This window comes from Hylobates moloch, unplaced genomic scaffold (genome assembly GCF_009828535.3).
Source record: "Hylobates moloch isolate HMO894 unplaced genomic scaffold, HMol_V3 SCAFFOLD_6, whole genome shotgun sequence".
NCBI classification, from domain to species: Eukaryota; Metazoa; Chordata; class Mammalia; order Primates; family Hylobatidae; genus Hylobates; species Hylobates moloch.
This window is the reverse complement of record NW_026652281.1, coordinates 26,269,149-26,295,909: the sequence shown is the minus strand read 5'-3', so window position 1 is coordinate 26,295,909 and position 26,761 is coordinate 26,269,149. Positions and strand designations below refer to the sequence as shown.

At 38.4% G+C, this 26,761-nt stretch overlaps 1 protein-coding gene across 11 annotated transcripts in view; it reads left to right on the top strand.

Annotated features, from left to right (window-relative positions):
• The window catches only part of SNCAIP (synuclein alpha interacting protein), a 201,732-nt gene that overhangs the window by 53,291 nt on the left and 121,680 nt on the right, over window positions 1-26,761 (top strand). For 3 of the 11 annotated variants that reach the window (XM_058440565.1, XM_058440569.1, XM_058440566.1), the window contains exon 2: window positions 13,245-13,316. The exons of the other annotated variants lie outside the window; for them this stretch is intronic. The gene's annotated coding sequence lies outside the window, so the exon portion shown is untranslated. The remainder of the gene's footprint in view (window positions 1-13,244; window positions 13,317-26,761) is intronic. 11 annotated transcript variants of the gene reach the window in all.

Here is a 26,761-nt window from a genome sequence, read left to right as displayed (position 1 = left end):
AAGCAAGAGGTAAGAAGGCAGGAGGTGACAACTTAGGCATATTTCCATAGAGTGTAGATGCATGAATAATAGTTGAACCCATGCTTGTGGTGGAGTTTTCTTATGGAAAATAAAGAAAAGAGGGTCTGGCACAATGCCTCATCCAGACTCCTTCATAAACGCTAATGGATGTTTTATTAGAAGGGAGAAGAATTCTAAACATGTTCTGTTCTGCCTTTCACCTAAAAGCTCATGCAAGGTGCTGTTTCATCAGCCTCATTTTATGGCCAGACTGAAATTCAGGTGGTGCCCTTACCACAAAGTGCAGCTGTTGGGCCAGACAGAAACACCTGGCCTCTCCAACTTCACACAATTAGTCTGAACAGCATACACAGCTGCTCTTTATGGAACGACCTTGGATGGACCAGCTCAAACCAAAGAATACGTTTTTATCATTTTTATTGCACATGTCTAAAACCCCTGAAGACACTCAATAAATGTTAATTGAATGAGTGGATGTGCCATTATCTGGTGCAGTAACGTTTTTTAAAACGATCTGGTCTGGCTTTTCATTATTAAGTGTAGAGTTTGCTATAAAGTCCCTAAGTGCCTTCTGTAGACTTAAATGTTTTAAGGTACTCTTGTCACAGTAATGTAGGTTTTTTAAATCCACCACTCATAAAAATAAACTATTTTTTCTTTATTGAGACACAGTTGTCTTTCATCCTTGTGTTTGTCAGGACACTTGGTTGCAAATCACAGGAACCCAGTTTATACTTGCTCAAGTAGGAAAGGGCATATACTAGCTATTGTAAAGGAAAACTTCAGAAAGAATCCAATTCTGATTTCCTCTTTTCTTCATGGTGGCAAAATTTTCATCTGCAGCTTTAGGCTTAATTCCTGAGAAAAAGAGAATTCAGGATTAACTTTAAGTAGACCACTTTGATCACATGCATATGCTTGAATCAGACCCTATCGCCGGAGATTTGGACCATGCCACTTGACTCAGCTTTGATTAAGAGCCCAGTCCTGGAGGTTTTTGGAAGGGGAGAGTGGTATGTGTGACAGCAGGTGGGAAGGAGTGTATGGGAGTGAAGGAAGTACATGGGAGACTAGTCAGCTAAACTCTTCTAAACCATATAACCTGAGAGCAGGGAAGGGGTAGTTTTTAAAAGGAAATATTGAAAAGAAGAGATAGGAGATGCTGTGCATGCAAAAACAGCAGATATTTATTAAATACTATAAAACCTGTTTTCCCTGACAGGCATTTCATCCTCTCACTACACCCCCAAGCCAGAGACCTGGGAATGATCTTGATCTGACCTTCTCCCTTTCTTCCTCCACCTAATCAGTCACCAAGACCTCCTGCTCCACTTCCTTTCATGTTTTACTCTTCCCAAGTCACCTCTACAAATGCTGCCTTCAGTCTCTCAGCTTTCAACCCATCCTCCTCACCGCTGCCTGTTTGCTCTTTCTAAAGAATGGATAAAATTGAATTATATAACTCCCTGCTAAGAACCATTCCAAACCTTGTCATAGTCCTGGAGAAAAGTCCAGGCGCCTACCATGAATTCCAAGATTCTCTCTGAGGTGAGTCCTGCCTCCTCCTGTGGGTGCAGGGGATGGGTAGGTGCTGGTATGTTCGGCAATGCCTTCTTCTAGCTGCCCATATTATCCCCATGCTTAAATGCTTCATTGCATGTGCTTTTACTTGGGCTGTTGTCTCTGTGGAATATTGTTTCTTCTTTCTCAAACTGTGAACTATTGAACATTTACTTATCCTTCCAAACTCATCTCAAGTGTTGCTTTTTCAAGAAGCCTCTGCCGAACATCGCCTCCCAGCCTCTCCCCACATCACACTTTATCCTGTGGTATGTATGGCCTTGGATATACATGTCTGTCTCCCTCTGTGACTAAATGTCTTGAGAGCTGGATTTACTTCCTTACCTTTGCACATCCTGTGCTCAGTACAGTGCCTTGCCCACCATGTACCTCAAAAATTTTTAAATAAATGAAAGAAAAATGTGCATTGAATCATTCATCTTTCATTTTTTCAGGTGACTTTCTTTTGGTATATTCTATTTCCTTTAAATTGATTTTCACATTTGCCTCTTAGGATACTGGGACATGAAGACAGGTTCTCTTTGAAGCTGCTGCTCAGACACTTTTTCAACAGTTTTCCCAATGGTTTATATACTTATTTATTGCTTGGTCACTAATAACAACCTTAAGGAGAAGGCGGGAAAATATCAGTGACCCAGAGTAAATCTCCAGGCTAAAAATCTATGGGTCAGAGACCAGATAAGGAATCATTTTCCCCCATCATCAGAGAGGATATTTAATAGTTAATATTTATGAGGCACTCTGTTTTGAGTACTTACAAGATGCTTTACAATTACTTTCTTATTTAGTTCTCATAGCAGCCCTAGGAAGGAGGTGTCACTGTTATCATCTTTTTTTTTTTTTTAAACAGATGAGGAAACAAAGATTTAGAGATTTGAAGCAGTTTGTCTGCCACTAAGCTCCTTCTTCCTGGCAACTGCCAAGCGGCCAGACACTCACCTGAGTTGTTGAGGAGTAGAATAAAGCTTTGATTGGGCTCTTCCCATTCATCTGTTATGTTTTTGTTGTTGTTGTTGTTGTTGTTGTTCTAAGATGAGTAACCATCATCTTGAGAATAAAACATTATAGCTGCCTTCTTTGGTCATCAATCCTATAAAAAAAACTATGGAAAAAGATGTATTTAGAGAGGTAAGGGCTCCAGTACTATTGTTGAAATTAAGATCAGTTTCTTTCTTATAAATTTCAATCATCTTCCTGTGATACTGCTGCTGCCAGAAAATAAAAGCATCTTATAGAGGAAGTTGTACTGCTGCATATAAAATGCAGGCCTCTTGAGGAGGCACAGAAAAGCTTGGTTTTGAGAGTCATTCACAGAGCTATTCCATAGATAAACAGAAGGAGCTAAACACTTTGGAAGCCACAGAAGCTCAATAGTTCTTAAACTGTTTTCAGTCTGACAGCCTTAAGAGCATCATATGAAAGCTATGGATTCTTTCCTTGAAGAGAAAAGATGTGCACACATACCCCGCTTTGTATTTAATTTTAGGGATTGCAAGGATCCATTGAATGTCATCTGTGGATTTCCTGGGACTCCTTGGACTCCAGGTTAAAAAATCTGTTTTAAAAGCTGATGCAGAAGGAAGATATTAGCCATTGTTGAATGTTTACCGTGTTTGACATGTAACCATTTATTCAGTGTTTACCGGATGCCAGCCCTTTTTGAAAGGTACATTATAGCTAAGCCATGCATTATGAGTCCAGTTTTAAGCCATGGAGGAGAAGGAGGTTCAGAGAGGGAACTTAGAGTCTCCCACTGGGCAAGTACTGAGAATAGAATTAAACACAGAACCCAGGTTTGTATCACCACTACTTCATGCTGCTTCCGCACTCATTCATGCAACTAAGTGAAGCATAAGACTTGTGCCACTGAAATTCGGATCCTCTGTTGGTCCTGACTTCCCTCAGCCTTCAGCTTCTCTTGTTGAAAGTAAGTTAAGTGGCTGCTTCTGCCACAAGAGCTTCCTGGAATGTGTCCAGTGCAAGAGCAGTCAAGGGCTGGGAAGGTCTCAGCTCACTCTCCTCCTTCACCTGTGACAGTGTTTTCACAGTAGGACAGATAACATCATTAGAGTGACAGCACTACTGGTTTGATCATCTCTAGGTAAGTTTCTACCTCTTACTCATTTCCGAGTAGTTTGCACACTTGGAAACTTTAACTTAACAGATGCTCAACAGTAAAAATGACTGCAAATTCTCCATGTGACCCCTCTTCCACAGATATTTATTGAGGCCTGTATTCTGGGCTCTGTCCTCTAAGTTGCGGTCACAGCAGTGAGCAGACAGATGTGGATCCTTAGCTCATGGTATTTATAGCTAGCTTATATCTAGCTAGGAAGGGGGCTAATAAATAATTGAAATAAAGCGTGGTAAGTTTTATGAAAAAGGAAGTAAGAAGAATTTATTCTATTCAAGTTTCTTCATTCTTTTCAGCTTGAAAACTCTGGTCACAAAACATTGTATACTTCTCCAGCCCTTTCTTCCCCCAGGATGTTTAGAGCGCTTCGGGTTTCCTAAAACTTAGTTGACGGAGTCAGGGGGATATGCAGGCCAAGCAGTTAATCTCAGTACCCCTTTGCAGACGAGAAGGCAACAGTGACCAAATGACTTAACCACAGCTGGGGTGAAGGCAGGGGTAACTGGTTGGTCTGGTCCCCAGTAGAGCATTGCTCACTGTAAACCACAAGCTGCTTCTAATTTATTTGAGATGTTATTATCGTGGCCTTTATGTTCTGGTCTGTCTTGCTGCAAATGAGTCCGGCAGGCAGGCACAACTCAGAAAGCAAATGCACTCTCTTTGTAGCCCCTTATGGGTCCCCCTGTTGTCTCTTTCTCATTCCATAGGCATTTCCCCCTCTCACCCTCTTGCCCTGAGACCGCCTCCCCAGGTTTTCTCCTGAAGCATTGTCTTGTGACTGCACCAACCTGCACTGGCAGATAGAAATGTAATAGGATCCATGAATGGGAGCCATGCAGGCAATTTCATATTTTCTAGCAGGTGCACTTAAAAAAGTAAAAGGGAACAGGTGACATCAATTTTAATAATATATCTTACCCAATATAGCCAAAATGGTAGCATTTCCATATGTAATCCGTATAAAAAATCATTAACCAAGTACCTTACATTCTTTTTTTCCCATATTACATCTTTGAAATTTGGTGTATGTTTTTTACTTACCTCAATTCAGAATGGCCACATTCCAGTGTGACCACAGGTGGCTGGTGACCCCTGCAGTGGACTACAGGCTTGGACTCTGAGGAGACCCTGGGATGCCTAAGACAGACTTAGCGACCACCTCCTCAGCCTCCCTCGACACTTAGCTCAGATCTTTATTGCTGCTCCAATAGAAGGTTCACAAGGTTGTTTTCTCAAACCTGGGCTCTTGAGGGAAGGGAATATGTCTTTGTCATCTTTCTATCCCTGGTGTAGAGTGCAGTGTTTAGAAAGCCCACTGTTGGCATTGGGTACATGGTGAATCATTAATGAACAAAGGAGGGATAACTGTAACCCCAGGAGTTGAAGGGCTTTGTATATGGAGGCTCACCTGTCCAACCCCTGCTCCCTGGCTCTGTTTCCCCATCGCAGGGGCTCCTGTTTCAATCTCCCATCTTTGTCCACTGCTGCAGAACCACACTGGAGTCAGACTGAATGGACAGGAGGCATCTCCAGTCACACATCTAGGCTTCTAACCTAGAATTGTATTGAGACTGTATACACCTTGTTTGGTTTTTGTTTCACCTCTTTTAATATCAAATACTAGAAGAACTTATAAGCAGTCTAGTATGTGAAATCATAAGTCTTATTTAACAGCATGGAAAAACAACAACAACAACAACAAAAAACTGGACAGACCAAACACGAAAACAAAAACTTGTCCAGTGAACAAGCCTCCTGTTGAGATTGCAAACAAGGCCAACTGACATATAGAACATTAAATATACAATCAGGGAGCTGTTAGAGTCATCACGATGAACTTTCTGTTTCCAGTGGTTTTAGAGTCATCACTACTCCCTCTGAGAGAACTGGAGATTTATATCCTATGTCAATTTGCCTTTGCACATGCAGTATTTAAATTTTGCAAGTGCTTCTAACCAACTAATGTGCATGTTAGCTTATCTACTTTACCCCCAAAGATAAGTGTCACTTAAAATAATTCATATAACCCAATCTAAAAGATTGGTACTTCCATAAAACCATACTAACCACATATTCAAATAAATTCAAAGTTTGAAAATGGAGGAAAATGTGTTTGATCTGTTAAGTCATATAAACATTTTTAAAAGGGATTTTTATCTCAGAAAACAGCACGGTTACCTCAGGCCCACTTAAAGAGTACACTGGAATGGAAAGTTGAATAAGGTCTAACCTCAGTTTTACCATTGATTACCAGTTTCAACCTGGAGAGCTCATTGACCTGCTGTGAGTTTTTGTTTCTGAGTGCATACAGGAAAAATAAATCCTATTGTCACATACTATGTTTTAGGAGGATGAATGAAGTCTAGAAAATGTTTTAAACAATTCCTCAAAAAAGATATTTGGAACAGTTTGAGGGTGAGGTAGCTTGCCAATATTTCTGCAAAGTAAAATCTTAAAAATAATAGCATACATCCTATAGCAGATAACTAAACATTAGCCATGTTTAAGTAATTTGATGATCTTGTCTTTAGTAAGACAAGGACACTTCAAGATAGAGTTCTGTTTGCTACAGTTTTGGGAATGCCGCTTTCATTTGGGATTCTTAAAAAAGAATTCGTGCCTCTTTGCAACTAAAATATATTTCTTCAAAGATGACGGCTCTGGTGTTCTGTGTTGGTGTAACTGAAAAACTTATAAAAAGGCTGAGAGCTACTTTTGAATTGGCTCAGTGAACTTGGACTGGATTTGTCGAAGTGGTGAAAGGTTTAAAAGAATTTTCATAAATGAGGTCTCCAAGCTGTGTTTTAACCATAGAATTCCAATGAACTCCAAGGCCCATGAACTCGGGCAACAGTGCCTCAGAGAAGAGCAGTCATATCAAGATGAAAATAAGTGATTCATTTTCATTCCCCACATTCTGCAGATGTAAGCACACTTAGCCACTGATAATCATAATTTAGCAGTACTGTTGTGCACTAAAAATACAATTTAAAAGTCTAATCTTTAATTAAGTTGAGTACTCACAGATTAACGTGGTTACAAATCTTGGGCACTGGATATAGTACAGTGTTTACTCCTGTTGCTAGGAAATACAGCAGAGCTATTTGAAAGTTACAGATTGATTTGGTGAGAAGGATGTGAGCCTCTCCCAGCAACAGACTTGCTCATTGCTTCTCTCTTATGTAATGTATGTAAATGCATTTCATGCAGCGGAAGTCCTGTGCATTGAAAGCTTTTGTTGCCAATGGAAGCACAGGTGTGTGCACCTAAGTCAGCGTTCAGAGGGTATTTGAAAAAGTGGTGTTACCTAGAACTCCTGGATAAAATAAGCATCACAAAGTGTATTTGAATTTTCAGTGAAATGAAGTTTTCTATTTGTTAGAGTTACCAAGAAAATAGTGTTCTTTAAAATCTAATTGTCATGAGGCTAATTGATGGCTTTGCATTCCTGCCATCTGTGGGAAGCTATCAGATTAGTACAGAAATTTGATCCAGGTTGATGGTTTTCCAAAATTATTAAAATGTGCATGTAGGAAACCAACTCTGCTTTACTTTTCTTTCTGCTCCCCCTCCAATCCCATCCCTGCTTTGGCAAACCTTGTTGTGTGACACATCATACAACAGTTATTAAAAATGCAAAGATGATTCTTACACAGCATGAAAGGGAGTAGCTACATGTCAGTTCGCTTGCCTTGTCCCTGAAAAAGATGAAAGATTGCTATGTACTATTTCAGTCAGGACCAGGCATGAAAGAGTAGCCTCCCCGAGCTCAAAAACAGGACTAAGAAAAAGCCCACAGGGAAAAATTTCTATTTGATCTATTTGAGGCAGGCCCTTGCACAAAGGGACTGGTATTTCAAAGCAGGGTCCTTCCTAAGCGATGGAAAAATAGCAGAATACTTAATTGTCTCAAGGAACAAAATCAGGAGTAGGATGACTTGTGCTTATTGTGAAATTATATCCTACATCCAAGCTTAGAACAACCTGGATAGAATTAGGGAAGGGTCCTGCTGGGGACCAGGATCACAACTCTACTCCAGCATGTGTGCACATGACCTCTCAGTAATTAACACACTTTTACTCACCCTGTGGATAATTATTGACTAATTCTTGTAGAGCGCCAGTTGTTGATTTTGGTATGAATTGTTTTCTCAATGTATACGAGTATCTATCACAGTGTCTGGTATGTACTGTATGATCAATATATGTCTGTGGAATAAATGAATCCTTCAACATGTCTAACAAGTAAATGTGTTCCTAATATAAGCTTTAAGGCTTAGTCCATTGCAGCTAATAGAGGTTAGGGGCTTATTTAACAATAGATATTGTGTTACCTGTCATTTACACTCAGAACATCCATCTGAGGTGTGGTGCTGTCAAACAAGTAGACAAAATGCCATGTGATGGAAAGTTTCACTGCTCAGCCACTAGTAGTAATTGGTGATGGAATTATAAGATGCTTAAGACCTGCTGTTACAGAACATTTGATTCTAGAAGGGAATTTAGAGCTTTGACAATAATCAGATGGAAAAGTAAGATAAAACTGGCACATGGATTACAAGTTTCTTAAGGGTATTAATTCTAGTCATTCCCCCTATCTCCTAGAACACCTGACAGCATACAAATGACATGGGATCGAGGTGGTGGAAAGGAGGCAGAATAACATAATAACTGGTTATGAGCATGGGCTTGAACCTCAGAGCAAGGCCTAGCTCAGCAGCTTACTATGTGTGATTTGGAACAGCTTATTGAACCCCTCAGTATTTTGATACGGTTTCTTCACTTTTTTTTAATCAACAAATATCTATTGATTATCTCATTTATTCAAGGCAAGTTTGGGACACTTGGGATAAAATAAGAATAGTGGATATCAGATCCATTCTCCCTTTCTCCACCTGCTCTGTGTGATAAGATGGCTGGCCAGCCTTGTGGAATCCAATCAGCAGGCTCCCTTGTTCTCTGGCTTCCGGTTGGGTTTGGCCAATGGAATGGATCAGCAAAAGATTAACAAACAGGTATGGAGGGAGAGGTTTGGGTATTTTATTCCCTGGGCTCCTGCCTTACCAGATCACCTCTCCCTACTCTAAGACACATGTGCTTACAGGCAGCTGTCTCCCTACGGCTGTTCTCTGGGTCCTAATAACTGTGCCCTCCCCAAGCAAGTTCAAGCTGATAACTGCTCCCTTTTAGTCTTACTAGCTCAGGGTACTACATCATTGCTTGTAGTTTCTCTAAACCTTGGCCACAGCTTTGCAAATGCCCTTCTTACTAAACAACTCTCAAATTGCATTTGAGTATGCCATCTATTTTCTTTGGGGAACCTGACTGACACAGTGATTACCCGTCTCAGAGGACACTGTAAGAATGGCATGATTTATCAGGAATTTAGTATAACTACTAGCTCTTATTATGCATTCAACAAAGGATTATTGTCATCATTAGCTTTTTTTTTTACAAAGTGTTGTTTGCAATATTTTTGCATTCTTTAATTTTTTTTTAAGTGAGAAGAAATCTATTACCTTGCAAATGTTAAAGATGGGGAAAAATGAAACAGAGGTCAAGGGCTAAGGTCACACAGTGCTTCAGTGGCAGAACTAAAAAGTGAAGTGAGGGTTTCCTATCTTGTTTCTTTGCACAGCATACACAGTTACAACATGTCTGGAAGAGAAAGTTGCAACTTCAAAGTTAAGTAAATTAAAACATAACCTAATTGGGTATGCTTAAACTAATAAACTCTATTTGTGACCATTGAATAGTAATTGGGGTGAAACATTGACGGCTCAGCATCTTCAACTTAATTACTATAAGGGCTGGGGCTAAGCATTTTCACTTTTATATCTTCCTGGTAGTTTCAAGACAGATGATCCTTAGGAATGAATTTCTTGTAGGCTCTTGAGGGTAGATCTGTTTATAAGCAACACTGAATAGGAGACTAGCATTCTAATGCTTGTGTAGTAGGTTTTTCTACTCATACACATTTGTCTGACTTCTGTCCTAGAGCTCTCATTCGTAAGCCACATAAAGTAGGTCACTCTGTGATATTTAGAGTCATCTCATCTATAACTTATAGTACACTCATTAACCTGTTTTTCAAGAAGGAAAACTAACAAATTCCCTAAAGAAGTAGGGGTCATCTTGAAAAACAAAACATACTACTACAACTTCTTTCCATTTGATAATAAATTTGTCATAGTTATTGAAATTTCAAACCTCATGAGTGTATCTTTCACTGCCTTGGAAAAATTGTCCAAGTATTCTCTTACAGAATAGAAAGAAAGGGAACTTCAGAAATGTCTCCCTTTTTTTTTTTTTTTTTTTTTACAATTAAGTAGAGTCAAGGGAGGAATAGCAATTTGCAAGGTCTTTTGATGTCAGCCCAAATAAGGATTTATAGATTGTCCCTTCTGTGTAACTGTGTAAGGAGCTGAGTAGACAAAAACAAATATCTTGTTGCCAGAAGAGCTCATGCTTCTAGAAGGAATTATTTTCATTTAAACATTTAGGTCTCTCTCTCACTTTTATAAACATCTTATTTAAGGCCAACTCCCGGCGGAAGTCCTGCCTTCTGTCTTTATAAAGAAAATGCTTTCATAGAGTGGACACTTAACACACATAAACTTTCTCAACTGTGTATGTATGTATGTATGTATGTATGTATTGCCTTTGAATTATCCTTTCTGGAGGAGATACTATATCAAAGTACCATAATGATCTCCCAGTTGATCCAAGTGAAATCTCCTTTTGTTCATTCCAGACCTCTACTTCTGTTTAGATTTCATCTCTTTTTATTTGTTGCCTCAAGTGAAATAAAGTCCAATTTTTATTGAGAGGAACTAGTGTATTCATAGTCATTACTATTCTAAATGGTTTCACTGTTTTCACCACGTCATTTGTGTTGACATGAGTACCAGTAATGTGGTAATAAAGTTCCTAATGGATCATACTGGAAATATCACGTTATACCCAAGAACCTTCCTTGGCTGCTTGCCAAACAGAAGTAGGCATGGGTTCTTTAGAGTAATTGATGATGTTTGCAGATGGAGGACACATTATTTCAGGCAGTCATTCTATAAATATGCTCTGGTACTGATATGGTTTGGCTCCGTGTCCCCACCCAAATCTCATCTTGAATTGTAATCCCTACGTGTCAAGGGAGGGACCTGGTAGGAGGTGACTGGATCATAGGGGCAGTATCCTCCATGTTGTTCTCATAATAGTAAGGGAGTCCACACGAGATCTGGTAGTTTAAAAGTGGCAGTTTCCCCTGAGCTCTTTCTCTCTCCTGTCACCTTGTGAAGAAGGTACTTATTTCCCCTTTGCCTTCCACCATGATTGTAAGTTTCCTGAGGCCTTCCCAGTCATGTGGAACTGTGAGTCAATTAAACCTCTTCCCTTTATAAAGTACCAAGTCTCAGGTAGTTCTTATAGCAGTGTGAAAACGGACTTATATAGGTACATTTCTTTGTGTGTATGCAGTCTTTTTCTTCTAGGAAATTTCTATCTGGTGGAGAAGAAACATTTGTATGTCAGTAGTAGAGGCATGTGCCAAGTGCTATAGTCAGAAGGAGAGAGGGAACAATGATCTCCATGTGGAATGGGGAGGAAGCTGGTTAGATTCTCAAAGGCATCACAGGAAAAGTCTCACGTGATTTAGAGTTAAAGGCCAAGTGGGTATTCACTAGGCAGAAAATTTAGGGGACAGTGTTGGGATTAGACAGAATTTGGGAAACTAGATACAAGTATTTTGATGTGACTTCACAGTAAGATGTATGGTACAGAGTATCAGAAGATAATGTTAAAAGGATAGTTTGAGCCAAGTCTTGATCTGTTTCCCATTGCAGTAAGAGAAAGCTTGTATATCTTTTTCAATGAACGTGATTAATAAATAATCCTACATAGATTATGTCACTCATTCTCAAGGTTTATACTATCACCTGTGTTGATGACTTCCAAATTTGTATTTCTAGTCCTGGACTAGAGATCCTCTTTGTCTTCTGGCCATCAGCATTTTGATGTTTAACAGCTCTTGCAAAGTCTGCACCCCCAAAGTAAACTCATTACCTTCCCATCAAAATCTTTGCTCTGTCCAAATTTCCCAGTTTGGTGAATGGCCCCAGCTTTCAAAAAATTATCCATAAATACTCCCTTCTCTTGAACGCTCTCAATATTTTCCAATATCTAAACACTCAACAATTCTTGGCTTACTTGTTAAATTGTTCTGAATATTATTGTCTCTTTTCCATCCCCATTTCTAGCAGTACTTTTTTTTCATATTGTCATTATTTTCTCTTTCAATTACTGCAGCAACATCTTAACTGAATTCTACACCTTTCTGATCAGTTCTTGCACCATTAACACATTGATCTTTCTCAAATTGATCACGTCAGTGATTTTGCTAGTAAATTTTTAGTAAGTCCTCACTTGCTTTAGTATAAAATCCCAAAACACTTAGCATGACATTTAAGCCCTTATGATTTGAGCCTTGCCCACTTGTCCAGCTTCATGGGACCCATGGCCAGTCCCTTACCCTTTTCTAGTCTTATTGAATAACTTGAAGATTCCTAAAATTTCCAAAGTTTGTTAGTCTTCTGGTATTTTCCTGCTCCTGTTCCTGTTGCCATGCTTCTTACCCTGTCAACTCATTTCTCTTAACCTCTGCCCCTACTCAAGTTGGGGTAAAGTGTTTCCACAATTGTGTGGTGATAAATTATTTACTCTTCTCTGTCTCAACTAGACCGCAGGCTCCTCAATGCCAGGCACCATGTTTCATTCATGTCTGCCACATTTTTTATGCTTAGCTTCATGTCTGGCACAGAATTATAGCAAAAATAATAGTGTTTACTAAGCACTTATTATACACCAGACAAGGTGCTAATTTATTTTCATATATTATTTCCTTCAAAGGAAAAGAAATCAATCTATGCTTTGGAAAGGTAATGTGGCAAAAAAAAAAAAAGATTTGGGTACAAGATTTATTATAGGGAGTTCAATCAGGATTATTTCAGGAAAACAAATGAGAATTTAAAAGAGGTTAATTATTCACAATACTCCCTTTCTCTAACCTCCCAGTATCTCCCAGTATTGAAATACTCAACAAGTCGTGCCTTATTTAGTTGTTAAATTGTTCTCAACTTTATTGTCTCCTTTCCATCCCCATTTCCAGTAGGGTAGGGGAAATAGAAATCAAGTGAAGAAAATTTATTATAGTAATTCATAAAGGTATTGAATAGATAGATAGATAAATGAAAAGACAGCCCAGCATATGTTTGTTAGAACTCACTGAGGAGCTTACTTTAACTTACAAATCTGAATAACTTTGGTGCAAAAAACTTATTAAGATTAGAGGAGCAGAAACAGCTTATATGTCCAAAAGCAGATATATCATGAGAGAGTAAAATAACATGGCTTTTAAAAATAGGTATTTAAAATTATAAAGGTACATACAAATTATTAAGTTAGATTCAAAAGCTGTTTTCAAGTAAATATGGAAATATGTTATGTATTTTAGAGTTGCCCTCATCAAAATGGAACTTCAAGTGGAGTCATCATAAGCTTAGGAGTTGTCAATGGAGACTAACAGGTAAAAGTGTGAACCCTGGGATTAGAGAACCTGATTTGAATTCTAGCTCGTCATTTGCTAGCTATAAGATGGGGGCAAATTGCTTAACTTCCAAAATGGAGATGCCTTCTTTGTTTTAAGGATTAAATGAAAAAAGAAAACCACGTGCCACTATAACAGTGTGGGATATAGCAAGCACTCGATGAAGTATGGGCTTACCTCCGTGTACAACTTCATTTCTTAGCAATAGTGAGAAAGTGAGCAGTTACGGCATTTGTACATCAACTTATATTTTCACCTGGCTTTCATGTCTTGTAGGTGTGTTATAACAGAAAATTTGCCTAGTTTTATATGAAAAATACAATTTTGCATACTAAAATTTACTTAAAGGAACTTTGTGTTGTTAGGGTACAGTCTAAATGCCTTTGGTTTTCCCATATGATTCATGAAAAAATTTACTGAGATGAACAAATGTTAGTAGTAAGCCATCATTTAATTCAGCAGTCCCTAAACTTTTTGGCACCAGGGACTGGTCTCATGGAAGACAATTTTTCCATAGTTGGTGGAGGGGGTAGTTTCAGGATGATTCAAGCGCATTATATTTATTGTACACTTTATTTCTATTATTATTACATTGTAATATATAATGAAATAATTGTATAACTCATCTTAATGTAGAGACAGTGGAAGCCCTGAGCTTGTTTTCCTGCAACTAGATGGTCCCATCGGTGGTGGTTGTGGGGGTGTTGATGAGAGACAGTGACAGATCATCAGACATTAGATTCTCATAAGGAGTGCACAACCTAGATCCCTCACATGTGCAGTTCGCAATAGGGTTCATGTTCCTATGAGAATCTAGTACCACTGCTGATCTGACAGGAGGTGGCACTCGGGCAGTAATGCCAGCAGTGGGGAACAGGTGTAAACACAGAGGAAGCTTTGCTTGCTCACTGCTGTTCACCTTCTCCTGTGCGGCCTGGTTCTTAACAGGACTCGAACCGATATCAGTTCATGGCCCAGGGATTGGGGACCCCCCGATTTAATGCACACAATTTATTAAAAATATGGTCCCTAGTTAATTCCTATGTGATGTGAAATCTCAAGTTCATTGGGTTTTAAATGTTCATTAAGCAGTCCCTTTTACTATTCACTATTTTAGCTACTTAGTCAAACACCTTAACAGAAAGACTCCTTAAAAATGCACTGCTTCCCAGAAGTTCAGAAGATATAATTAGTCTCTACATATTTTCAAGGTACAAATATTGTGTCCTTATGGAGAATTACTTAGAGATAAAAATATATATATTCACTGATTTAATGACCGTCCTAGTTTTTTCAGGCCACTATAACAAAATACCATAATCTGGGTAGTTGTAAATAACAGAAAATTATTTCTCACAGTTGTTAGAGGCTGGGAAGTCCAAGATCAAGGCACCAGCAGAACTCATGTCAGGTGAGGGCCCACTTTCTGGTTTGTAGCTGCTGCCTTCTTCTGTGTTCTCACATGGTGGAAGGGGCAAGCCAGACTCAGCACATTTAATGTCTCCACTTAATCCCGTATCATTCTCTGTAACTTCACTTTGCATTATTTTTTCATCATAGCACTTACCCTAACTTAACATGTCATGTTTATTTGTTTGCCTATTGTCTATCTCCCCTACCAGAATATTAGATGATACATGCAAGACTTTCTTTTTGCTTACTGATATGTTCATCAAACGTAGCACAGTGCCTGGCCCATAGCAGAAATTCAGTAAATATTTGTTGAATGAGTAAGTGTACAGATACAAGCCTGCACTCAGTAAACAATCCTAAATAGGGAGTGCTGCCACATGAATGTGGTTTTTTTGTAAACAGTGTTGGCTGATTAGAATGTGATACTTGTTGACTGAAAATACATAAGAAACTTGGAAGATGCAAAGATGCATCAATAGAAAAATTTTAAATCATTCTCCAACTCCAGACAATGTTTAACATTTTGGCGTGTTTTCTTTCTTTATGTATTTAATATCATAATGATGTGTCATCCTGGATATATTATTTTGTATCTTGCATTTTCCCACTTAACAGTCAACCATCAGCATCTTTTTATATTTTTACAAAAATTTCTATAAAGACTTCTATTTGCACATAGTGGAGTAAAGGTACATTTCTCCTCATCTCACTAAATAACAGAAATGAGGGGGAAAGAGAAGAAAATCCATCTGTAATGAAACAAGTCACTGGCAATAGCCCCAAAGAATATACCTTGAAGCATACCTGCCAAATCTGTAATGTTTGGATACAGGTGAAGGAGGGCGTAAGATTATACTTATTTCCACAGACTTAGAACAAAACATAATTTCCCTTGAATTAAGAGTACTGCCATAAAGGACATCTCCAGTGTTCCGTGAATTATATGACAAGACCTAGAGCTGTAGCTAAGCTGTGGGAGAAGTTGAGAGTGTCTCCGCAAACATCCAAGTATCACCACTGAAAGGTAGACAGTGGCACTGGAAGGAAAACGATTCTGATGCCATTTTAATTTTCCTTTCCCTAGCCTACTGGCTGAGGGAGCTTGGTAAAAGTGAAGTGGGGAAAGGAGGGAGAGCAGGCAGCAATTGTGCTTAAGGGCTTTGCTGTGAGGCAATGGGAGAAGCAGGGGGCAGAAAAGAAAGGCTTTCTGAAAGAGCTGGCCAGGCTTTCAGGAAAATGCATTACTTATTTCAGACTCTGAGAACACACTAAGACACTAAATAGTATTTGGTGAACTGAAAGAGTAAATACTTTCTTCCAAAGCTATTTGGTTGAGAGACATGGCCACTATGGAGAAAATAAGCCATTAAAATCAGAAATAAGAATGAAATAGCTGAGCTTGTACAAACTTTGTGTAGTTTACAGAAAGAGGTTAGCACAAAGGTAGAAGCCATAAATCAAAGATTAAGCAACACGGCACAAAAGGGCATGTGTTTCTGTAATTGTAAAATGAGCTTCCCAGCAAAAGGTGAAGCTGAGCTTTTCAAATTGCTGGAATGTCACTGCTTATTTATGAGCAAAGATAAAACTCATTTTTAGATAAATGACTAAATTGAAATACCATAATGCGTACCATTCAAGTGCTATTATGGTTAAAAAATGTGACTATAAAAATGTCACATTATTACAGAACCTATTTGTTGGTTAGGTATTTTCCAAGTCCTATCTCCTCAGTTTATTGACTCCCGCTAGGTTTTACTACTGCCTGCCTTGCATAGCCAATGCACAGTGGCTGTTGCAAAAGCAAGATCTAGTCCTTTGTACCTCACACAGCTATGAAGAATCTCAGGAACTCTTTAAACCAAAGCTGATATTGTTACTAATGCCATTAGATGAAATAAGAATGAAGGCACTTTGTTGGCGGAGACCATATCTCATTTACAGAAAAGCAGTGGTCTCTTTCAAATTCAAGTTCATATCTAATTTGAAACTACATCTTATATTCTGATTGTTCTACTATTTCCCTTGAGCACTTAAGCAATCATGGTATCTCACTGCCAAATTAAGTCAAGACAGAGCTTACTATATGACCTATTAAAGAATCAGCACCAGGCTTTGTAACAGCAGTAGTCCTGAGCAAGGGGTGGTTGTGTGCCTTAAAGATTATTAATTGCAATAGACTACCCATGCTAGTAAATTACCTTTTACATGTTAACATGATAAGGCTACAGTGGGCTGAATTGTTTGCAGATAGACAACAATAAGAAGTCAGAAACTGTGGGGAAATGGAATACATACTATGGTAAAGATGGGGGAGATGGAGGCTACAAGAAAGAAGAGATCAGCATGGAAGACTGAGTTTTGTGAAGAGGAGAGAGGTGAATCAAGAGGATGAGTCAAACAGCAACATGAGAGGATGGTACGGCAGGATTCAGTTCTCCAAAGAGGTTATAGGAAGAGGAACTCAAATGAAAATGGAATGGCAAACTAATAAAAACTAGCACTTACATAACATATACCAGGTGCGGGCACTGTTCTAAACGCTTTATTTATGTTAATTAATGTAAACAATAACCCTGTGAGGTCAGAAAGATTTCACATCTCTACGGTACAGATGAAAAAAAAAAAAATGAAGCAAGTTTTCTAATGACTTACCCAAGTCACACAGCCAGCAAGAGGCCCGGCTGAGATCTGAAATCTAGGAACCTCAGATTCAAGTTCGTACTTGGAGGCTTATACCATATCGCCTCTCTCAGATGTGGGTGACAATAAAATAGATGGTTTTTCAGAGTTTAACTTTTCGTTATATGAAAAAATGAGCTAGCAGTCCAGCTGACCTATGTTTAAGGTCAACTGTTGACTAGTTCATACTCAAGAGAGTTACATCAGAGAGGTGACATGCCGTGCGACTAGCACAGGTTCTTGTCAGTGGATGTCAGGTGGTAACGTTGAGGGAAGGAAAACAGGGTGGATTAGCGAAAGCATTTTAACAGCAAAGCCTAGACTGGGAACTGTGAATTTATATTAGGAGAAATTTTTTTTTAAAGACCATTCTGCAATTGAAAAATATCTTATTAGAAAATGTGCTAATTTTTTCGACTAAATAGAATGTAAATATTTCATTGTCACCATTATACATATAAATAAACCACTGATTTTTGGTAAGTGTCCAGTAATTTGTATATTATTCCTTCAATCTAGGCCTCTTGGGCAAAAGTTATATTGACCCTATAGATGTGGATTTGGGGACTACAGTTTTCAGGAAATGTTATTGCATTGTCAGAGATATTACTAAATCTGTAGATTTGGCCAGGAGATATTCTAAAATGCAAGTGACAAATCACCTTTACTTTCAATAACTAACATAGTTGAAAGGGTGAGAGGAAGGCTTATAGGCAACTTAAATACACATTTTTAAGGATTTTTTTCCTCTTTTTTCTTGATGACTAAAATATCTCATTTTAAAGAAAAATAAAATCTAACATTTTAGCATTTATCTTTGGTGGAAATTGTTGTTAGGAGGAAAAGCAGTTTTATAGAGAAGTTTGAGATGAACAATTGTCAAGGACTCAAAAGATAGGCTTTTTGTGTGTATGACATATCTAAGGATTTGTCTTGACAGTGTCAAAATAACAGTTCAATTCTGTTAACCACTTGATTCACAAATAAGTCAAAACAATCATTGGGCTAAATTAAACTGCTTTTATTTTTTTCCCAACTTTCTTAATCAAAAGTATGTATTTGTAGTTGTACAGCAAGCAGATACACCAGCTCTTATGAAAAGTAAAAGTGTTCCAGGTATGACAGTAAAGGGAGCCTGACTGCCATAACTTTTAAAGCACACCAAAGTTTGGCAGAGGGTTTCTCTGCACTTTAACTGTTGTACATCAGGTTCTCCAGGAAACAGAGTCTGTGCAGGAAGCTTAGTAGGGACTGCTGTTGGATTCAACACCTGTGGAAGGAAGGGAAGGAGTCAGAGAGGGCAGGAGGAGAAGTTGGGCTCTGACATAGTCTCACTTAAAGCCCCAGCCAACCCATGGAGAGCTCTGAAGCTAGGAGGGCTCTTCAGCATTGTACTGAGTTGGAGCAAGGGCACCTGGCCTGTATAACTCCATGCCATCCAGTTATTGAATGAATACAGGCTGCCTCAGGAAGGTGGCTCTTTCTAGCCCAGGGCAATTCCTATAGGAAGCTGAAAGCCGAGGGCCATCAGGCAACATCTTTACCAGGAGCTGGGCAAATATGTCCTTAAATCCTGAAAAAGAATCTGGCGATTCATGACAATGCCATTTCTAGTAGCTGACTGAAATATTTTGAAATTTTAAGACAGAAAAGGAAATAATCAAGAATAATATCTGCATTTTATTATTAAGACTTATATAGTGTTATCACAGAGGGAGGCCTTCTTCTACAGACAAAATAAGACCAAAAGAAATTATTCAAATAAGCCTGTTTTGCATAGAAGTAATATATTTAGCCAATACTGGTTATCGAGAGAGAGAAAAAGAGAGAGAGAGAGAGTGTGTGTAATAGATACACAGAATGAGACACTTTCAGTCTTAGGTACTGTATTACGACCATTAAATATTTCTGTCATTTAATGTTTGCAGCTCTCTTGCATGGAAGGTACTATTGTCCAATTCTGCTAATAAATAGAATCAGAGGGGCTAGGGGACTTGCCCAAGATCATATGGCTAGTTACTGGTGTAGCAATGACTCTAACCTACATCTGCCCATATTAATGCTCTTCTTCTTCTTGGTCCTGTCCTTCATTTTTCTAGTCCCTGGACCATGGAGGTTTTCTATTTCAGTAGATAACTTTTTGTCCTCCCAGACCTCAGAAATTTGTCCTTTAAGCTAAGTGTTTATCTCCTTTGGCCCTTGTCGCAGCCTTGGCTGGTAAAAAGGCAGGGTGTTTTCTTTTCATTGTTGTTATTGTTTCTGAGACAGGGTCTTGCTCTGTCACCCAGACTGGAGTGCCATGGTGCAGTTATGGCTCTCTACAGCCTCAAATTTCTAGGCTTCAGTGATCCTTCCACCTCAGCCTCCCAAGCAACTGAGACCCCAGGTGCATGCCACAACACCCAGATGATTTTTTTGTATTTTTTGCAGAGACAGGGTTTCACCATGTTGCCCAGGCTGGTCTCGAACTCCTGGGCTCAAGCAGTCTGCCCATCTCAGCGTCCCAAAGTGCTGGGATTACAGGTGTGAGCCACCACACTGGCCAAGGCAAGTATTTTTATCTTCACTTTAGTGGGAATGTAGTGCTGATGACAGTGGCCTAGCATCTTATGAAAACAGGACCATTCCAGGATGGCTTCTGCCCTGTACTTCTGCCCCCATTTAGTAGATGAATTAACAGGTAAAAGAAATGATGCAAAATGTGGCAGGAGTCAGAGGTGAACTTGGGTCTACTGTTTCCAAATCCCATGCTTGATTCCCCTTCCAATGGGATTAACATGGGAAAAGGGAAAATATGGGTATATTGTAGGTATACTGCACATATGTTGTGGGTGCAGAGCAATATCAACCTTTCAATGATCCTACATAATAATCGTTTTATTTATGAAGAGGAGATTGTGGAACCAGTAGAAAGAAATTATTTGAGTGGCCATTAGGAGAAATGTAAGCATATACACTTTAAAGAATGTGACTTAAACAAATTTTGAAATGATTTTAAACTTCCTTTTAATGAGAATAACTTCCTAAGGCTTTCTTGATTAGAATGCCTGAATGATGTGTCTCTTTTACTGAGAGAAATAGTTACCTGATTCCCCACAGTTGAATCACATGACAAGTGATGCAACTTCATTGCTCTGAGACAATCTGTTTCCTCTGTTTTTTAGGATTTTGTTTGTTTGTTTGTTTTTGAGGTGGAGTCTCGCCCTGTCGCCCAGGCTGGAGTGCAGTGGCATGATCTCAGCTCACTGCAACCTCTGCCTCCTGGGTTCAAGTGATTTTCCTGCCTCAGCCTCCCAAGTACCTGGGACTACAGGCATGCCGCCACCATGCCCCGCTAATTTTTGCATTTTTAGTAGAGACGGGGCTTCGCCATGTTGGCCAGGCTGGTCTCAAACTCCTGACCTCAGGTGATGTGCCCACCTCGGCCTTCTAAAGTGCTAAGAGTACCAGCGCGAGCCCCGGCGCCCTGCCTCCTCTGGTTTATTTTTGACAGCACAACTGAAGTAGAAAAGGTTCTCTTGTTACCTGGTTTATTTTATTAGGGTACTGCTTGTGTCAGAAAATTCGAGAGGACTTTAAGACATTTGTCAGATATTTATATAATATTTCATCTTCCATAATATAAAAAGGAATAAGGAGAGTCATTGTAATATTTTGAGTCACATATATTCTTTGATACATTTAAGTAAATGACAATCTCAATCTGAAGTATTTTAAGTCTTTTCTCAAGCAACTATGACTTTGTTCGTGTCTTTGGTTTCAGCTCAAATCTTAATTTAATGGATTAAACCATGGTTAAATAGAATGGATACTTCTGCATGATTAATGCAGTGTCCCCTATATATTGTATAACTCTGAATTATAAATTATTTAGCATTTTAGCTAAATTATTTAGCATTTAGCTTAAAAAATTTAAATAGAGTGGATACTTCTGCATGATTAATGCAGTGTCCCCTATATATTATATAACTCTGAATTATAAATTATTTAGCATTTTAGCACTAAAAACAGATGATATGTTTGCCTTTTGAAATGCAGATAGAGGGACATAGATATATGTAAATAAAGAATTTTAATACATCATGAACACTTTACGCTTGCATGTGTGTTCGTTAACAACCATAAGTCAGTTGGCTGAAAAATTCATGCTCACAATTTGTCGGTATTAATCTAAAGGCCCCTAAATTTGATTATCACTGCTAGTGCTACACTAAAAACCAACTAATAATTTAATACTTTATTACTTTTTTATTGTCCTGGGTATTAAAATGGTCACAGAACTACAATTATACCATTTCGTATGCACACGTATATAAAGTTATGCTGATATTGACAATTTATAAAGGTTGTGAATGAAATCCAAATTAAGGATATCTTGAAGTTCTCTTTTATTGACTTTATGAAATCAAAAATTAAGTATGATTATAATATCTAGAGAATTGACATATAATGTACAGTGATTATTAAACTTTCAAGTTTCATTGTTTTGGAAGAAGTTTTATGTCATCCATGTCTGTTTGCCCAAATCTTTAAAAGAATGCTCATTTCCTAAAATTCTTTGTGGTCTAAACATGAGAGTTTATAGCAAGATTCACATGCACCTCTGCTTCTAGGCCAGGGATTCCAAAGTTATGTGTACAAAGGCAGGAAGGAGGGGCACTTGAGTACTATACAGTGGGGAGTAGTGGGTACTGACAAATTCAATTTTGTAGGCCTGGAGAAAGTTGAGTTTGTGATCATTTGGGAATGCAATGCCAGTTTCTCCACAGCTTCTGACTTTCAAGATCAGATAGAAATATGGATGTTTTGGTGAAATTTTCTGATTTTTAGGACACTGAGTGGGCCATATCAATCCCTTATGTGGGCTGCATGTAGCCTGTAGACCTCCGGTGTTCACATTCCCATCTAAGTCAGAGAGAGACCGAAGTCTTGGGTTGTCTTCCATTTTACACGCATGGAATGCCAATCAATTTTGAGTAGACAACTAATTATCTTAACAGAATCTTCAAAATAGAATCAAAACCAACTTTGGATACATGTAAGTTTTCTTCTATAAGTGTCAAAAATATAGTAACCCTCCAGTTTTTTAGTTTAAGCCATGTGTGTACTTTTTAGCCAAAGGGGGAGAGGCAGTTGGAATTCTATTTCATTTGGCATATTGTCTTTTATTATTGATTGGTCCAAAATTTGACACCACCTTTCCTCATTCCCATTTACCTATCTCAGTATGAGATTTCCTGTCTTGACTCAAATCTTTGTGGTCAGTTTTTATCTGATCATTTGTCTGTCTGATATCCTTGATATGCTTTTATAACATTTTTAACAGAAAATGTAAGTGCTATTTATGGAATGCAAGCTGGTCGGCTATGAAGGGTCTCTTGTGATTTCTCAAGTTGTTTTCATGTTTGACTAATACTGACTGCTAGAACAGAAGTCTGGGAACTAACATGGAATATTAAACGACTGAATACAAGTTTCCTTCCCTTCCAAGTCTGTCTTCAGGGGCATAGAGAAAAGATGAATGAGAATGGAAAATAGAGGAGTATAACTGAGCAGGGGGTTAATTATATTAATTTCAGACTCAACTCAGCTTGAAAACAATATAATCTATAAAAAATGGAATTTCAACAAGAAGCCAAACTCCTATTACCTTTTTCTTTTTAAGACCACAGTATGTTATAGTCATCAGGCACTCATAAATTGCCATTACAAGCTGTTTAGAATAAGACACGATACAAAACCTACTTAGAATTGGAAACTGTAGGGAGATTTTTTTTTTTCCCTGTTGCACCTGAGGTATTTTTTCCATGTGTTGAGTTTCCCTTTGGTTATTCATTGGAGAACATGGGAATTCTGCTGTGCTTCTTGTACATGTGATGGATGAGGAGGGTCAAGATGCAATTGAATTATTTTAAATACTGAGAAGCCAAATGTAAATAGTACTATGTAGTACTGTCCCCTCATTGTATATGTGAACACAGAGAGCCATCATGTTTTCCCCTTCATTTATGCTAAGTTGCCTGGTAAGAATTATTAAGTGGTAGATGGGAATGGGAATAAATAGAAGAGAGTGAAAAAATAGTCTAGTTTCTTCCAATACAAACTTCTCTGTTCCTTCACCAGGGAAGCTTCAGTTCCTGTTTCATCAACAATAGTAAGAATCTCTAGGTAAAAGACCATTGAGTAGTGTCAATACCTTGAGGCAAACGAATATTTTTCAAAATATTTACAGCAGCCATGAAAATAACTTAGAACATCGAACTGAAGTAATCAGCATTGACAATTTTGCGTACTATCGTGTTTCTCATTACTTTGTCCTATGTGCATAAGTAATCATTTCAATGACCCCTTTTGTTAAAATATGTGAACATTTATATTCAGTTATTCAAAAGCACATAATCCTATGTCAATTCCTTGGAAATTTTAGAGTAAAGTTTACTACTTCATCACCTGTATCTAGACAAATTTATTAGGCACTTGCTGATAGTAATACCTGCTTATTAAGCTGATTTTCAGGCTACTTTCATGAGAGCGTTCATAAATTAGCGTTAGTACCTTAACATTTAAGTTTAAACAGGGGTTAGGCATTCATAAACTGAATCAAGTGATCATGGACTAAGAGGGAAGGAAAATTTTTTAACGCATTTCTGGCCCACCACCCCTCCCCTACTTTTCAATCCCAAGAGCCTACTTTGCCATGAGGAAGGACATATTTAAAGTTAGAATCTCTAGTGCCAGAAATTTCTACTTTATGTCTTGGCTAACCAGCGAGGATAATCAGCACCTTGTCTTTCTTAAAATTGACAGGGCACATTTTTAAAGTGTTGAAAGAGAAGTATACAGAGCTTACAGGTTGAACAGTCTCAATTCCCTGGCCTCAGCAAAGATTTTGAAACTTTAGTTGTTTTCAGATGTCAGGGTAAAGCCCTGTGGTCAGTTAAATGAATCAGCTACTTTAGTCATTGGTATTTTCTAACAAATACATAAAAATTGGAAGTGCACACTCTGAAATATAAAAATCAACATTATTCATGTCAATATTCATTTTTTATAATTTTGTGTTACATTCACCAAAGGGAACAATATATTTCCCAGTTTCGTAAGCCTTTCATCTGTTTTAGTGTATTAAAAAGGCAAACCCACTTAAAGATTCAGGTTTAATCCTTTGAAAATCAACGCAATCCTAAGCTTTAAATTAACTTTGCCTAAATTCAGACAAGTGCAGAGAACCTCCAGTTTATTTTACCCTTTTATTTGGAAAACAGTATAATTTTCCATGCCGCCCTTCACTGGCCCCTTCAGTGCCTCCTCAAAAGAGCAGTAGAGCCTTCATCTCTCGGGGATCTGTAGGAAACGCCTTTGTTTTGAGCAGGCTCCAACCATGTAAAATCCACCCCTAGTACCCTGCAAATGTTGGGTAGGAGGAGATTCTTGGGGTATGGGGAGCAGCTAGTACTTAAAATACAGTACTCCATCTTGAATTTAGATGCTTCCAAAATCCTTTGTCTCTCACAAATCCACTTCTTGATTATGTCATGGAATCTGAATGAAGTTAAAGGAATATAAAATAAAGGCAGTTTCTGCAGCAAATTTATATAAAATATGTTTGCTTCCTTCAAGCCATATCCCCCTCTAAGAGGGTGGAACTAACACTTCTGTGGATGACGATGCATAAGGATGTTTTCGATTTTAGCCCCTCTCTAGGAGGGTGGAACTAACACTTCTGTGAATGATGACACACAAGGATGTTTTCGATTTTAGCTGTTTGCCCATCAGCTGCCCATTCTCCCCCTGATCGGACTATTGGTTGCTAGGCATCAGCATTATCATACCCAAAATTGCAATTTTTTGGTTTCTCCCTTCTTCCTCTTCTACTCCTCTCCTCAATGGCCTATTCACTGTTGTCTTGTCACCCGAGTACTTAGGTCAAAGCATAGAAACTGGAGGACTGATCTGAGCAGTTTGGGGAATGGAAGAGTGGAACCAGCAACTACGTTTATCCCATGGAGTCACTGCTCCCAGGGCACAGGTCCTCAGGGAATGTCCATAGGAATTACCACTGCAGGCTTCCTGGGGCCTCCTGCAAGCAGAGATCTGGCATCTCCACCATGATTCACATCAGTGGATATAGATTTGTAAACTAAAGAAAACACAGACCATTTCCATCCACATGCCACTTAATAGCTGTCAGCCATGGTTGAGTCCTATGATGAAGTGGGGGTGCTTTCAGACATTGTCTCACTTAGCCCTCAAGGAAGTTCTAGGGAACTTTTAATGACCATTATCCCCAATTTACAGGTGAAGAAACAGGCTTATAGGGAGGGTAAGGAACTTGCCTGTGGTTATTCTTCAGGTAACTGGTGGGTAAAGGCCCGAGTCTGGCTCCAAAGCCCATGTTCTAAACACAGCCGTGTGTCTCCCCCAGCAGCTCTCTGCCTTGCTCACCAGTATGTATGATGCATTCCATAACCTTAACCTTAACTTCCTTTTTTGTCATTCACTTTCATGGTGACAGTGTGATAAGGCATTGCTCTTTTTCCAGTGGCAGAATGTTTAGGATATGTTATTTTTATCTTATACCTGGCTTGTAAAAGATATCTGCAATTGATATATGAAATGCTATCCTCATATTTGCCTTACATAAGAAACCAAATAGAATGTCTTTTTCTTCCTTTCCTCTTAAATAAGTGATTACCCTTGTTTTGGAAGAAATGCCAGGGTAGACGGCACCTCAAAATAGTTTTGGCAAATACGTTCATGAGTTCAAGTCGTAGAAGTCCTCATACCAACCAGATTTTCCAATGGCACAAATACGAACTGAACATCTGAATGCTGAAACCTACTTAGGAATTTAGTTCTCAAACTAAATCAACTACCTCTTTTCTGCTTACTTCTTAGTTTTGGATAGCTAAATATTTGCTCGTGGAACTGAACTGTTGCCCATTAAGTCGTTTTCTCATGTTTCCCCCTCACCTCCCATCTTTCCTAATAGTCGTTACTGCCTGAAATCTTTTATTCAAATAACAACACATCATTTGAGTTGGATCTCATTTTGAACATTTTAATAATTTGAACTGGAGATTGTTCAGATTAGTTCTTATTTTAACTATAGGATATTTGAAACTACATCAGTATGCCTTTTATATGTAAGCAGTTTTTCTTAAAACTGAAATAATGAAATATAACAATTATATTTTGCTTTCATGGATCACCAAGAATGTTTTGTAAATAAATCATCACTGCTATGCATAGGTGCTCAAACAATGAGACTCTGACACACATGTTTTCTCTGAGGGTTTTAGAAAAGCCGGTTATATGCCTCAATCGCT